The sequence below is a fragment of the Hemicordylus capensis genome, chromosome 2, assembly GCF_027244095.1.
Source record: "Hemicordylus capensis ecotype Gifberg chromosome 2, rHemCap1.1.pri, whole genome shotgun sequence".
Taxonomy (NCBI): Eukaryota; Metazoa; Chordata; class Lepidosauria; order Squamata; family Cordylidae; genus Hemicordylus; species Hemicordylus capensis.
In genome coordinates, this window is record NC_069658.1 from 153,092,029 (window position 1) to 153,106,614 (window position 14,586).

At 48.2% G+C, this 14,586-nt stretch overlaps 1 long non-coding RNA gene across 1 annotated transcript; it reads left to right on the forward strand.

Moving 5' to 3' along the window:
- The first annotated feature begins 512 nt into the window (after positions 1-512).
- LOC128348031 (uncharacterized) lies at positions 513-12,505 on the forward strand. Its single transcript, XR_008317885.1, has 2 exons — positions 513-708; positions 4,986-12,505. It is a non-coding gene; the product is annotated as an uncharacterized LOC128348031 (long non-coding RNA).
- Positions 12,506-14,586: the final 2,081 nt, after the last annotated feature.

Genomic DNA, 14,586 nt, shown 5'->3' on the forward strand with positions numbered 1-14,586 from the left:
TCTTCATTCCGTGTGTATGTGTGTACCTGGAGGTCCCTCGAGGGCTGCCTGCTGCTCCATATGATTTGCACATTTCTGGTCCACATGACCTTTCCCTGTCCACCCATTCACTCTGGAGCAGAGACACCAGGGCAAAGCTTGGGCAGCACTTTATTCAGAAGGGACTCAGGATTTGTTTCTGCCTGTTATGTGCTATGTAGTGTGTTCCTTTCGATGCCAATATGTTCTTATTCATTCCTTGTTTGTGTGTGTGTGTGTGTTCCCTTTTTAGGTTTTGTAATAAGCGGTGAACATGTCAGCAAAAAGGCAGAACAGCAGTCATTGTTGCTAAAGCTGAGCTGCTTTGTTTTGCACTAAGGATTAAAAAAGCATTGAGCCATGTTTTGTTTGCTGACATATGCAAAGGATATTGCCAATGCTGATTTAATATACACAAAAAATCCATTCCATTCACTACATGTTCTCTGTGCTGCAAACTTTAAAATGCACATCTTCTCACCTAGGTTGTGGACAAGCTGGCTATGGAGGCTCGCTTAATGAGGAGCTGTGAGGCCCCATGCTACTTGCAGTGGGATGAAGAGCTGGTGAGCCTAACCCGCAGGTGCATTTCAGATAAGGCAGCAGACATGGGTCTTAAGAATGTAGCTCCTAGACAGCAGCAGGCTGAGCAGAAATACAGGCCACCTGGTCTTAGGATTCCCAACTGTGGTGAGTTGCATTTTTCATTATCTTATATCTTAATCTATGGCCTCTTTTTGTATTATATTGTCTCTCTCTCTCTCTCCCCCTCCCTTGCAACCCCATTATTTAGTCAACAGGAATCATAGTAAAGGACTGGGGTTCTAATTCAAAAACATATATGAAAATATTAATGTACTGAGCTAACTTGCACATAACAATCCACAGGCTCCGGATCAGAACAGCTTATATAACATGATTTAGTGGTTCATCTGAAGTCTGCATTGTTTAAAATCAGCTGCAAAGTTCTAAACATCAGACCTAGTATGTGCTGCACATTGGATTTAGTTTCCAAATACATTCCCACCACTCTTAGAAACATTGGAAGCCGCCTTATACTGAGTCAGACCATTGGTCCATCTAGCTTAGTATTGTCAACACAGACTGGCAGCGGTTTCTTCAAGGCTGTTCAAAAGCCATAGCCTTTGACAAACAGGGTCCCATAGAATTCTGTTTTGGCCCCCATGATTTTTAACATCTCCATGTCCAAAGAAAGCATCTCTCCCACTCCCCTGGGGGAGGTCCTTTGGGGACTTGATGTTGGATCAGAGGAACTGTGGAATGAAATCAAAGAAGTTGTTAAGCACAAATGTGAAAAGAGACTGCCAAAGACCAAGAAACAGAAGAAAGCAAAATGGATGTCAGAACTGACGGTGGAAATTGCCAAGAAGAGGAGAGAAGCCAAAGTCAAGAAAGATAAAGACCTCAGGAAGGAACTTAATAGGGAATTTCAGAAAGCTGTTAGAAAAGACAAAGAACAGAACTACAATGGCATTTGCAAAGACTTTGAGGAAGGAAATACACATGGAAAAATAAGGCAAGTTTTCCAAAAGATCTCTGAACTCAGAGGGAGGTTCCAAGTTCCAACCTCGAATTGGTATGTTAAGAGATGCCAAAGGACAGATAGTAACTGATTCAGAGAAGATCAAACAGAGTTGGAAGGAGTATACTGAAAATCTGTACAGCAGGGACACCAACATCCAACATACTCTCGAACAGGGATTCTCAATGTTTGGTCCCCAGATATTTTTGGACTCCATAATCTCCAGTCCCAGTGCCCTTTGGTTGGGGATTATGGGAGTTGAAGTCCAAAAACATCTGGGGACCCAACGTTGAGAATCCCTGCTCTAGAAAATATTCCTACTTGCAAGAACCTCTAGTATGGGAATATGAAGTTAGATTAGCACTCCGGTCATTACCAAGTCAGAAGGCTACAGGAATTGATGGAATGGCTACAGAAATATGGCAGGTAACAGAAGAAGAATCAGTCAAGGCTCTAACGAAACTATGCCAGCAAATCTGGAGAATGACACAGTGGCCAACAGATTGGAAAAGGTCAGTCTACATACCCATACCAAAGAAAGGAGACTTAACAGATTGCACAAACCATCGCACAATATCCTTAATTTCACATGCTAGCAAAATAATGCTCAGGAACATTCAACGCAGATTAGAGCCTTATGTGGAAGAGAAATGCTGGATGTTCAAGCTGGTTTCAGAAAATGCTGAGGAACAAGAGACATCTTTGCTGATGCAAGCTGGATCATTGAGAAAGTCAAAGAACACCAGAAAGAAGTCAACATGTGCTTTATTGACTACAGAAAAGCCTTTGATTGCATCAATAACCTCCGCAACGCTGATGACACCACTCTGATAGCTGAGAATGTGGATGATCTGCAAGCTCTAGTAATGAAAGTCAAGGAGCACAGTGAAAAAATGGGACTACAACTAAATGTCAAGAAGACTAAACTAATGGCAACGGGTATAGCTAACAGCCTCAGAATTGACAATGAAGACATTGCAGTGTTGGATAGCTTTTGCCTTTTAGGATCGACCATCAACAGTAAAGGATCCAGAAGTCAAGAAATACACTGTAGACTAGCACTTGGTAGGGTTGCAATGAAGGCCTTGGAAAGGATATTTAGATGCTGTGATGCGTCTACACCTACAAAGATGAGAATTGTTCGGAAAATGGTTTCCCCCGTGACACTCTGGATGCGAAAGCTGGACTTTGAAGAAGCAAGATAGAAAAAGCACTGAAGCTTTTGAACTTTGGTGTTGGAGAAGACTTTTGAGGATACCATGGACAGCCAGGAAAACAAACAAATGGATCCTAGAACGAATCAATCCAGAATTTTCATTCAAGGGAAAAATGACCAGGCTCGAACTATCATACTTCGGACACATTATGCAAAGTCCAGATCCCTTGAGAAGTCCATAATGCTGGGAAAGGTTGAAGGAAAGAGAAGAAGAGGACGGCCAGCAGCAAGGTGGATGGACTCGATTACGACAACAATGAATGCACCACTGAGAGACCTTAAAGGCTGAGTTGAAGACAGATCATCCTGGAGAGAATCTATATGTGGTTACTAAGAGTTGACACCAACTTGACGGTGCTTAATCAATCAATCAAATCAATCATCTCCAACAATTTCCCTGCTAGTTAGAAGCAGCCAAGTTGGGCTAGAAAGAAGCAGCTAAATCGGGCAAGGATCCAGAGAAGAAGTGGAAGGCCACACTGCCCCAAGCAGCTAGTCCATGTCCTCAGGCATCACAGATTGAAACTGAAATACCACTATTTGCGCAAAGACATACAAAATTAAATTATTGCAATTCTGGGCAAGACCATCACTGAAAAGATCTTGTCTGCAATCAAGAAAGCAAAGTACCATTTTATAATATTGGACTGTATTCCAGACGTCAGTCACACTGAGCAGATGATGGTTATTATTCATTTTGTTTCCAGCAAAGAAGACGCTGTGGACATAGAAGAACATTTCCTAGGTTTCCTGGAAGTGCATGATGCAACTGGAGAGGGTTTGTGTGACACTCTTGTCAATCAACTGCATGCCTGGAATCTTAATATTGGTGGTATGAGGGACCAAAGCTACGACAATGGAGCCAACATGAAAGGGAAATGGAATGGGCTGCAGAGGTGGATTTTAAAAATGAACCCTCAAAGTAAATTCAAGCAAGAAACAAAACACAGAATTAATTTGTGCCACTATTCAAAGAAAGTTGCTCTCTGAAGCCAGCCCCTTCCAAATAAGTGCAAGTACAAATGCAGAATGAATGTGTGCTACTCAAAAAGAAATGACCCTGAGGGAACTATCTTTACTTATTTCTCACTCTTCTATGTAACTTGTGTTGAAAAGCGGTATACAAATAGCTAAAACGGAAGCAAGTAGACTTCCTCCCTTCAAAACTCTTATTTTTGGTCATATCACGTGTCAATCAGTTAATCACATCTAACTGATTTACTGATTGATTAATTGATTGATCGATGAAAACTAATTGGATTAATCAGTCAAGGTGTCCTTAACCAGATAATAGCTTGATTAGGCAGGAAGGCTTTAAAAAGAGTCCTCGGGTGTCCCCCACCCCCACCCCCCAGTTTTCCAAAGCACAAGTGAAATTGAGAAGAGATCCCTGGTCAGGGGGAGAATGATCGTGCTTAAGCACACCACACAAACACCACGCAGCCTTGCTAAACACAGCAGGTGTGTGTGCGCGCGCTGGTGAAGAGCTCTGTCCCTCTCTCTCCCTCTCACGTGTTACCCAGACAGTTCCAGCAAGATAGGAAGCCTGTGTGGTAAGGAAAGCAGCAGGTACGTGCTTTCCTTCCCCAGCCCACCATCCTCCTCCGGAGCCCATTAATCCTCGGCACCCCTGGCTAGTGCCACTTTCGCCATATCGTTGAACTGGCCCTGAATAGTATCTAGTTGGAAGAGGGCACCAGATTGGGACAGGCTGCTGGAGGGAAAGGACCACATGCCTTCTGTCTCCCCCTCAACTTTCATGATAAACATACCTTTATTCTACTCTGAAATTCTGAGACTTGCTTTTGTCCAAACAAATCCGCAGAAGTTATGCAAACCCCTGTGAATGGACCTCCTTGGGGAGCCTGGGTGCGACTTCTTCACTCTGGGGCAGGAGTGTCCTTCTGGCCTGTCCATGGAGCCGGTTCCTCCCCAGAGTTCTTCAAATACCATAACGAGAATGAAGGCCCAGACCCCGATGGGCTGACCTCTGCTGAATACACTGTCATCTTCTTTGCAACCACCACAAGCTTGGTAGGGGCTCGACCCAATGCCAAAGCTGACCATCCAAACGCTGCCCCCCCTCAAGGCAGACCCAGATTCAGACCCAGAAATAAGTTGTGTGTCTCCCCCTCATCTTTCATGGTTAACTTACTTATATTCAGCTCTGAAATTGTATGACTTGCTTTTGTCCAAACAAATCTGCAGAGGTTATGTAAACTACTAGGGCAGAATCATCAACAGAAAGGGTGCAGCCTGTCAAAAGATCCAAGAGGTAACCCCAGGCAGAAAGCAGAAGCAAGTGGAAGCCGCCATCGGAGGGCAACCCACCAGCCCTTCTGGGGAAGGTCAAGGCAGCCAGGTGTGTGGAGACTCCACAGAAAGAAGCAGGAGGCTGCTGTGGAGCATGCCAAATTATTGCAGCCCCTCCCCAGGAGGAACCTGGATCTTGGGGAGCTTGGGTGGGACGTCTTCCCTCTGGGGCAGGATTGTCCTTCTGGCTTGTCCAGGGAGATGGTTCCTTCCCAGGCTTCTTCTGGCCATCAGGCCAGCGCTGACCATCCAAGTGCTGGGCCCCACCACAGACCCAGAAATAAGCTGTGTGTCTCCCCCTCATCTTTCTGTGTGTCTCCCCCTCATCTTTCTCCCCCTCATCTTTCATCTTTCACTTCACATATTCAGCTTGGAGAAATCTGGAGCAAATAGGCCCATCACCTCCAGCAGCCACACGGTGATCCGGAAGCTGCTACTGCCTCCCTTGGTACTGCAGCCTGGGTCCAGTCCCAGCCAGGCCTTGCAGGAACCCCCCCTTTCTTCTTTGTGGTCTCTGTGCATCACACTTGGGTTAGGCGCCTGAGCAGAGCCACGTTCCAGAACCTTCCAAAGCTTCACCCCCTCATCGACCTCTGCTAGGGCAAGACGTTGGAGCTTTGCTCTGCCTTCACCTCAGAACGTATCTCCTATACAATTGTCTACTTTAACGTCCTTTTATTCTATCTGTTTCTCTCTTCTCTAAGTATATCTGACCGTCCATTTTGCATTTTGATTCCTTTTGCGCCTCCCCACCCCCCCACGCTTGGGAGGTCAGCAGCCTTGAAATGTTTCTTGGCCTGTGCAGCAAAAATCCCCACCTTGGACAGGCACGCAAAGTGTCTTCCTTGCTTGGGGGAGGCCCATAAGGTGGACACCTGTACAATTTTTAAGGGCTTCACCAAGCAGGCTCGCCACAGCAGAGATGTGGGAAAGGTCCCTTCAAGCAAGTTTGGCAGCGACAGGAGGTAGCCCATGGTCGGGACCTCAAAATCGGATGGAAGGACAGCCCCACTCTGAGTCTGAGCCTGTTGAACAACAAAATGCCACGGTCGCTACTGCCGAGGTCTAGTGCATGCAGCCGTACTCGATCTGTAGCTGCCTCCACTGGAATTACCCCCGCCTCTGCCGGGCTTACCTCCCGTTATGGTACAGGGCGAGAAGGTGCGGCTTGCGTCCTCAAAACCAGCCACGAGCTCAATCAGGGCAAAGCAGACCTGGGCCAGCCCTGCTACTCAGGCAGATTGTGTAGGAGGTGGGTTGGACCCCTGCTACCCAGGTTCCCCCTCATCCTCCTCGAGTGAGACATCCTGCAAATCTAAACATCATGGGAAACGTTATCATTGGTTTTACCACCCATTGCTCTCTAGATGGGTCTATGCCCCACACTTTGAGAGGGACAGGCACCCTTCACACTGGATGATGGCTCCTTACACTGATGTGGAGCCGGGGAACTATTTTGGATTTCCGTCAGGTCCATTCTACAAAGAAAGGCTAAGGGATTATCCAGGCGGAAAGAGGAGAGGACATAAGTGGTCACGCTCCCATTCTATGTCGGGATAAGATTCCTAGATCAGATTCTAGCCCTAAGAGGCGTAGCAGGAAACAAGGGAAGAAGCCAAAGAAAGCAAGACCAGCAGACCCTCGATCTCCTTCGGTTCCAAGCGCTCCACTCGAGGTCCCTTTGCCACCCCCGATGCCTGTGGATCCTGTGCTTCCAGCCCCGACCCAGCCTGTGGACCCTATGCTGCCAGCTCCTATGGCTCCGCCTGCAGAGCCAGTAGATCCAACGCTTCCGTCGCCAGCACCGGTGGTGGAGATTGATACTCCTGTCGAGGACCTGAGGTTGCAACCGCTGTATCCACCAGGTACTCCAGAGGTGGATGGAACAGAGAGTGCAACGGAACAGCCGGAATCGGAGCAACCGGAGGGTGCCTCCTTAGCGGAACTGAAACGTTACACAGAGCAGCTGCTGTGCATGGCATTGGCGGCCTCCCTTGGGTTGGATACTTCGGAGCTACATCACACTGCTCAGGATTCCATCTTTGAGCTGATCCAAGCGCAGGCTACAGGGATATTAGCCCTTCCCCTAATACCAACCATTGCCCAGATAATTAAAGTAGCCTGGGAGAAACCTGCCTCAGTTGCCTCCACTTCCAAATGCCTGGAGGGCATGTCTGAAATGCAAGATACACAATACCTCACCAGACACCCCACACCAAATTTGGTTGTAGTTGAATTGGCCCAATCGAAGTCCAAACTACGGCGTTTGACAGCTCCTTCAGACAGGGAGGGCAGGATGCCGTGGGCAGGAGACTATACTCTGCGTCCAGCTTACAGCTCCGGGTGGCTAATCATCAACCTCGCGTCTTTATGAAATCTATGGCGGTGGTAGCGGCACACCTCCGGCTGCAAGGGGTGATGGTCTTCCCATTCATCGACCATTGGTTATTGGTAGCAAACTCCCGCAAAGGCCTCAAAGAACCTTTCAGCTGCTCACCTTTCAGCTGCTTCGGTCCCTGGGTCTAGAGGTCAACTTCACGAATTCGAAACTCTGACCACTGCAACGTGTGGAGTTCCTCAGCACACTGTTGGATTCCAGAGAGAGCAGTGCATACCGTGGCCCTCACAGGGTGCTGAGCATAAGAGAGGCAGCCCTGCGTTTCTGCCATAAGAGGTGTCACACGGCCAGGGTGGTGCAGAAGATACTTGGGCACATGGCTTCATCTACGGCTGTTCTGCCACTCGCATGCTTTCACATGAGGCCTCTACAAATGTGGTTCCTGGACAACTTCAATCCCCACCTTCATCGCCCCGACAGAGATGTGGGCCCCGTGGAGCGTACTGGCATAGGTACAATGGTGGACGAAGTCCGCACATCTGACGGGTGTGTGTGTCCCTTTCCAGCGCCCTCCTCCGAGATTGTCAATAACAACTAACGCTTCCACATCTGGATGGGGAGCGCACTTCGGGAAATTCACAGTGGCCGACCTTTGGCCTCACCATCTCAAGTACGAACACAGAAACTACCTGGAGTTAATGGCCATCCTCCTAGCACTAAAGGCCTTCCGCCACTGGATCTGGGGACAGTCTGTACTCATCTTGACAGACAATGCCACAGCCCGCTCATACCTAAACCGTCAAGGTGGGACGGTCTCTTGCAAGTTATTGTTTCTGCTACTTGAGATCTGGGCGTGGTGCACAAGCAGAAGTATCTGGCCAACAGCGGAGCACATAGAAGGAGTCTCGAACACCCTGGCGAATGCCTTCAGCCGACAGACGGGAAACTCTCATGAGTGGTCTCTAGAGAGGAATGTGTTGAAAGGCTTGTTCCATCGCTGGGGGACTCGGAGAGCAACAGGAAGTGCGTCCAGTATTGCAGCAGGGGTGGGATGGGCTGACGATCCCTGGGTGATGCGTTCCTTCACCACTGGGGAGGAGACTTTGTGTACGCATTCCCGCCGTTCCCTTTAATTCCAAGGGTACTTGAGAAACTGCAAAGGGACAGAGCAGATGCGTTTCAGGTGGTGCCTTGGTGGCCGCGGCAACCCTGGTTCACTTCCCTCCTGCAATTGGCCAACCACACCTTTGTGCACCTGCTGGTATACCTGGAACTGTTGACATTGGAGGGGGCCCGCAGGATCCATCTGAATGTAGAATCCCTCCATCTGACGGCTTGGAGGATCTGACGCTCCCCTCCCTCTCAGACTCTGTACTTAAAGTCCTGGAAGCAGCACGGAAGCCATCTGCATGACGCTGCTATCCTGTCCAGTGGAAGAAGTTTTCTGATTTTGTGGCGAAGTCTGGTCTAGCCCCTGATCAGGTCCCGGTCCAGACTATCCTGGAATATCTTCTGGCTCTGAGAGAGTCTGGACTGGCACAGGCATCCATCAGGGTGCATTTGGCCGCTATTGCTTCCTACCACACTTATTTGGGTCTGTTTGTTGACCTGGTGGTAAAGAAGTTTTTGAAAGGGTTATTAAATTTGTTCCCAACTCATCCACATTTGTTGCCCATATGGGACCTTCAACTAGTTCTTCCGCGGTTAATGTTGCCACCTTTCGAACCCATGGCGACTTGTTCTTTGAAGATCCTGTCATTGAAGTGTTGGAGTTCCATCTGGCGCAAGAACTAAGGCTGCCCGTTTTCTTCCCTGATCCATGCTTGGAGAAAGAAAGGGCCTACCACTCTTTGCATGTTCGGAGGGCTCTTGCCTTCTATGTAGATTGGACAAGACCCTTCAGAAGGACAGAGAGACTCTTTGTCAGCTTTTCAGGCTCATCTATGGGCATGCCTATATCAACGCAGCGAGTTTCATCCTGGGTAGCAGAGACTGTACATCTAGCCTACCAGCTGGCTAAGAAGCAATTGCCGGGCCCTATTCGGGCCCATTCCAAGAGGGCAGTGGCGTCATCGGAAGCCTTTTGGTGGGGAATTGCATTGGAGGAGATTTGCAGGGCAGCTACGTGGGCTAACACGTCTACCTTCATACAACACTATGCGCTGGATGTTCGTTCCAGAGATCAGTCATGCATGGGGACGGCAGTACTTCACTCAGTCTCTCATTAGGCTCCTCCCACCAGCCAGGTAAGCTAGCTCGCTATGATCTCAAGTGTGATGCACAGAGACCACGAAGAAGAAGGGCAGGTTTCCTACTTGTAACCGTAGTTCTTCGTGTGGTCTTCTGTGCATTCACACTCCCGCCCTACCTCCCCACAGCAGCTGGTCTCTTTTGTTCAGCGGCGGTCTCCTTGACTGAGGTAGTGTGGGGATCAACCTACAAAGGGAGTGCGTCTTCCCGCTCTTTTTTCCTTTTTGGGGGGTGAAGCTTTGGAAGGTTCCAGAACGTGGCTCTGCGCAGGCGAATAACCCAAGTGTGAACGCACAGAAGACCACTTGAAGAACTACGGTTACAGGTAGGAAACCTGCCCTTTCCTTGATGCCCCTTTTCATTCCTCATTTCATTCCACATTTCATTCCAGCCCCTTTTCATTCTTCATTTGTGTGTTTGTGCGTGTGTGCATTTCTTTTAGGTGGCATATCTGAGCTGAGTAAGGTAAGCAGTGGCAGAGGTGCATTTACTCCTGGATTTTGGGGATGCAGCCCTGGTGTCCATACTCCTTGGGGGCTCCCAAATAATCTTTAGTCTGTCCTGGGTGGTGTGGTTTGTGCCCTCAAGAACGTATGTGTTAAAAAATGTTTAATTTGCATTGGCGATGGGTGGGGGCTCCAAAGGCTTTTAGTTCCAGGCTCCAAAATTACCTAGGTGCACCTCTGAGCAGAGGCGATCTTGCCAGCAGCTCTTTCTCTTGGGGGGTTGTAATTTTTATCCCCCAATTAATTAGCAGAGCACTAAAGAAGCTACCCATTCCAGTTACAGAGTAGTTGCAGAGTTTAGTTGTTGCAGCTATTTAGAGAAGTCACATGGAGATGCTTGTAGAATAAATACAAAATATTTATTGGTGAAGTACACCTTTGGATAAGAAAGACCTAACCCTAATTTATAGAACAACATAATGAATAGGTGGGGGAGAGAGAGAGATGTTTCCATCTGCTCTCTAAGAGGAAAGGAAGGGATTCTTTCTGACTCTCAACAGGAAATACCTGAAGAGTCCTATTAGGGGTTATAGAGTAGAGACCAATAGAACAGTTAGGGAGCCCTTACTCACTATCTCTACCCCCAATGCCCCTAGTGGTCATAAGGATAGTTGGTGCAAAAAGTTGATGCACTGGTAGTCCATCTCCAACACTTTCCCGGGCTATGCAATGTAGTCCTCTACATTCCTCATTTGTGTATTTGTTTGTTTTAGTTGGCAAATCTCAGCTGCGTAAGGTAAGCAGAGGCAAATTTACCATCTAGTCTTCCTAGTGCTATGCAATGTGTTCCTTTTCATTCCTCATTTGTGTGTGAGTGTGCTTGTTTCTTTTAGGTGGCAAAACCCAGATGGGTAAGGTAAGCAGAGGCAATTTTGCCATCCTGTCTTTCTAGTGCTAATCAATGTGTTCCTTTACATTCCTTGTGAGTGTGTTTGTGTGTGTTTGTTTTTAGGTGGTGAATCCCAGCTGGATAAGGTAAGCAGAGGCAATTGCCATCAGGTCTTCCCAGTGCTATGCAATGTGTTCTTTTTCATTCCTTGCTGTTGTTTTGTGTTGTGTGTGTTTCTTTTAGGTGGCAAATCCGAGCTGGGTAAGTTAAGCAGAGGCAGTTTTGCCAACAGGTCTTCCTAGTGCTAATCAATGTGTTCCTCTACATTTCTTGTTTGTTTGTTTCTGTGTGTTTGTTTTAGGTGGTGAATCCCAGCTGGATAAGGTAAGCAGAGGCAATTGCCATCAGGCTGGTTCTCTGAACCAGCCTGAGAACCAGGCTGGTTCGATGGTTTGATCGCGAAACAAACAGGCCTTCAGGAAAGGTGGTCCAGTCCAAGATCAAGCCAAATCAGCCCTGACCAGGAGGACATGGCTCCCATGTAACCGTCCTCTGTGAGAAGTGGCTACATGCATGGGATGGCCAATGGGGTCAGTGTGGCGCTGCTGCTACTTATGTGGCACACGTGCTTCCCTCCTTCGAACTTTGCAGGCTTTGCGGCTCCCGCCCACCCTCCCTAGTTCAGTGAGAGATTAGCTGGTCGCTTATGGGCCGAGTAGGAATTTTTGGTCTTCACCTGATTGGCTTTGTGTGGAGATTTTTTTGCCTACTCCTCACTGACTGTGTTTTAAAGGGAATAACCCCCTTTTTAGGGGTGGGAGTCTGGTTGCAGGTTAAGTGGTCACTTTGGCAGGTGAGTGTGGGCTTTGGAGGTTAAGACCTCGATTGGTGCTCAGCCATAGGCACCTTTCAGGTAGAGATGGTTTCATGGAACAACCTTTCAGGGTTTTGTGGCCCAGGGGTGTCTCAGGTGGGTCAAATGAGCCGTAAGCCAGAATTTGGCTTTTAAAAAGCCAAATCTGGTCACCTAGCGAAGGAACCACTTTTAGGGCACTGTTTAGCTGACCCACTCAGAGCTTTGGGGCTGGAGGGGTGGTGACCAGTGTTTCCTCTAACAGGGATTCCCAGATGTTGACTACAACTCCCAGAATCCCAAGCTACAATGGATTTTGCTTGGGGATTATAGGAGTTGTAGTCCACAACATCTGGGGATCCATGTTGGAGGGAACAGTGGTGGTGACCCTGGTGGCTACCTCCTTGACAGAGTAAACTGTGTGGCTTGGTGGGGCTATGCTGAGGTTTCATATGGCATCTGCCAAGCCTGGCTGCTTTGCCCAACAGTGAGAGGAGCTCAGCCCTCGCTAGGAGGCTGTGCCTACCCGAAAAGGGAATTGGAGTTGCCCACACTCTAGTTTATGGAGGTTATAGTTATACCTGTTGCAGATCTCTGCATAGTTTATAGTTAATAAAGTGGCCCTAGTTTTCATCCATACACGTGTGTCCTGTCTTCCTTTGGGGATCTGGGGGCAAAGACTTAATGGCTTGGCGATGCTGTCCATCGAGAAGCAGATGATCAAAGAAATTCTGGACTTCAGTCATAGAACCATCAAACTGCTTGTAAGACAGAAAGAGTGTCAGGCCAATTTTCTTTACAAGCAATGATAAGAAAAGGCACTTCTCCCAACTACCAAATGGAGGATGTTTCAGTCAGAAAAAAAGAGGCAGCAGAACAGCCATTGTTGCCAGAGCTGAGCTACTTTATTTTGCACTCATTGCAATCAAAACCACCTTTTATTTCTTTGAGAAGAAGAAGAAGAAGAAGAAGAAGAAGAAGAAGAAGAAGAAGAAGAAGAAGAAGAAGAAGAAGAAGAAGAAGTTGTTGTTCTATAGCAAATGTTAATTTATTAAATAAATAATTACATTTGCCACATGCTGCCTTGGCTGAGTATTTGAAAATATCCATCTTTCTTCTCACCTAAGTTGTTCCTTAGTGCAGAGAAGCAGGTTGTGGAGATATCTTGCTATTGGCAGTTGGATGCAGAGGCGCTCTTACCCCCGGACCTTGGGGAAAATGTCAGCGAGGCCTCCAGCCACCACCCCGTGCCCACCCTGCTGCTGCCCGGCTGCGCTGAACCTCCAGTGTTTTTCATAATTTTTGCTGCCATGTGCGTGGCCGGGGGTGAGGGTTTGATCTAGCAGGCCTCCCCTCCATGGTGGTGGGCGGAGCAGCCCAGCAGCCCTTGAGAACTGCGAGGCACTCCAGCGCACCTGCACAGTGGGAGTAGATCATCACAAGCCCCTGGATGACAGGCCCAGTGGCTGCTCCGCCCATCGCCACCACCACCATGGAGGGATGCCTGCTTGGATCACCCCCACCCTCACCGGCCATGCACATGGTGGCTGCAAAAAGGTGGTGAAAAGGGCAAGGAGTGGCGCGGCGGCCAGGGCAGTGGCGTGTGCAGGCAGCGGCTGCAGGAGGACACCTAGGTTTGCACTAAAAATGTCCAAGGGGGGCCTCGTGGCAGCAGGGGGCTTGTGGCAGGGAGTGTGTGCCTCGTGGCGGCGGGGGCCCCCTCTGAAGCCCTTCAGGCCTGGGCACCAAAATGGGCACCTAGGTGCGCCCCTAGTTGGATGAAGAGTTGGTAAACCTAACTGGGAGGTGAATTGAAGATCAAGAAGCAGGCGTCTTGGGAATTCAGCACCCAGACAGCAGACAGGTATACCTTGCCATAGGGTCACCCACTAGAGGGATGAGAAGGGAAGGGATGAAAAGCATTAGGTGTACTTAAACAATGCCCAGCAACTAAATTCCAGCAAACAATTCCCAGCAACAGTGCCTAGAGATTTCTATATCAGGCAGTATAGAAATTCAATAAACCAATAATAGGTTTGATGTTGCTTTGCAGAAGAGCCGCTTTCTGTTGATTAGCGCAGGAAGAGAATTTCTGCTGTAATACTCTGACGAAGCAAAGGAGGGAGAGAGAGAGACAGAGGATGTTGACACACAGACCTCTAAGCAGGGCTGGCTCTAGGGGATCTGGCGCCCAGATGCAACATTCTGTTGAGCGCCCTTAGTTATCGTGAAAAATAAAAATTAGAAATACAATTAGTCTGTATTCAAAATTTAATACACAAAGATTTCATGTAATTATGTACATAACACTGTATATAATATATATGAACTTTGAAGAAGCCAGATAGAAAAAGCATCGACACTTTTGAACGTTGGTGCTGGAGAAGACTTTGGAGGATACCATGGACAGCCAGGAAAAGAAACCAATGGATCAGGTTGGGATCATGATACTAAGGTTTCAACCTCAGCTGAAGGAAACTTAGTTGAGTCAATGTCAGGCTGCTGATTGTTAACGCTGATATAATAGGCTGAGGCAGGGAGCTCCTCCCTCAAGAGCAGGGAAAAGGGGAACCTGTTTCCCACTCCTTCCAGGGCGCAGCTCCTCCACAGCTTGACACCCTGTCTGGTATCATCTGCTCAGGCAGCTCCGTCCTCCCTCAAGAGCAGGGAAAGGGGAACGGCCGGACCCGCACGCAGGAAAGCAAGAGAATTGGCTTGGT